We start from the raw sequence: 1,292 nt of genomic DNA, 5'->3' as shown, positions 1-1,292 counted from the left end.
GTCCAGCTGTCTGTCCTCTGAGGGACACAGCTGGTGTCTGTGTCCAGATGTGAGAGGCAGGCTGTGAGGTGACTGCTGCTGACTAACATCTGTTGTTAGCTGTTACTGGTGATGTTAGCACAGTTAATGTGGGGAACAGTAAGTAACCTTATGTTTAAACATTTACTTCAGCTATAAAACAAAACCATACAAATACTGTAAATTGTAAGTTTTTTGATTAAATAAAATTAGAGACACACGAACATTATTTTATTCACACTGTACTCAGCTTTCAAAGTTCATGTGCAATTATCCAGGTACAAAATCCAATAATGGTCAGTCAGGTCATCTGGATTATTGAGCATGCATCAGGATATGTCATCTGGACTGTTTCTTTTTTGTGGAAAGACGTTTCGTTCTCTATCCAGAGGGCTTCATCAGTCTGAGGAGTCACAAGTAAACTGGTTTCCCAACTAAGCAGTACACTAAACAGTGGACCAACTAGTTTGCTGGTGATAAGATGGTTACTGGGGGCTGTCCTGTCCCCCGTCGACTCCTCCCAGGCAGCCACAGCCAAAGTGGTTCAAGACATCATGTACTCAGCTTTATTCAGCTTGAATGTTAATTTTAGACATTATCGGACATTCGGCCCTTTAATTTGTACTGGAGAGCGTTGACACAGAGGAGAATGGAGAAATGACTCAGTTTTCACGTTCGCTCCAGAGCTAAAATATAATAATACTAATGTGTTATCACCATTGTATGGGAACATACAATGGTGAAATTGGCTCTCTGCACTTGGCCCATCCACCCCCGGGTGGTGCGGTGGGCGGCTGTTGGTGGTGCCCGGGGGGCGATTGGGGATAGAGTGTGCTGCTCAGAGACACCACGAGATGTGCAATGACTGGGGATTGAACCTGGGACTTTCAGGTCCTGAGCTGGCTGCCCTGCCTCTACACCGAATTGTCTTTATTGTCCATCAACATCAATGAGGACCCTCATCAGTATGCATACCGTGAGAACCGATCAACAGAGGATGCCATCTCCTCTGTGGTCCACACTGCGCTCAACCACCTGGAGCAGAAAAACTCTTACGTCCGTATGCTCTTTGTGGACTTCACATCCGCCTTCAACACCATGATCCCCCAAACCCTGATGGACAAACTATTCACACTAGGACTAAGCCCCTCCATTTGCAACTGGGGACTAGACTTTTTAACAAACAGACCACAGTTAGTGAGGATCCACAACCTCTCCTCCTCCACCATAACCCTCAGCACTGGCTCTCCTCAGGGATGTGTGTTGAGCCCCCT

At 46.4% G+C, this 1,292-nt stretch overlaps 1 protein-coding gene across 1 annotated transcript in view; it reads right to left on the bottom strand.

Annotated features, from left to right (window-relative positions):
* Positions 1 to 1,292, bottom strand: part of st3gal5 (ST3 beta-galactoside alpha-2,3-sialyltransferase 5) — an 18,776-nt gene that overhangs the window by 2,705 nt on the left and 14,779 nt on the right. The gene's annotated exons all lie outside the window — the stretch shown is intronic.

This window comes from Nematolebias whitei, chromosome 4, assembly GCF_014905685.2.
Source record: "Nematolebias whitei isolate Nwh7 chromosome 4, NemWhi1, whole genome shotgun sequence".
NCBI lineage: Eukaryota > Metazoa > Chordata > Actinopteri > Cyprinodontiformes > Rivulidae > Nematolebias > Nematolebias whitei.
This window is presented reverse-complemented; position numbering and strand designations above follow the sequence as displayed.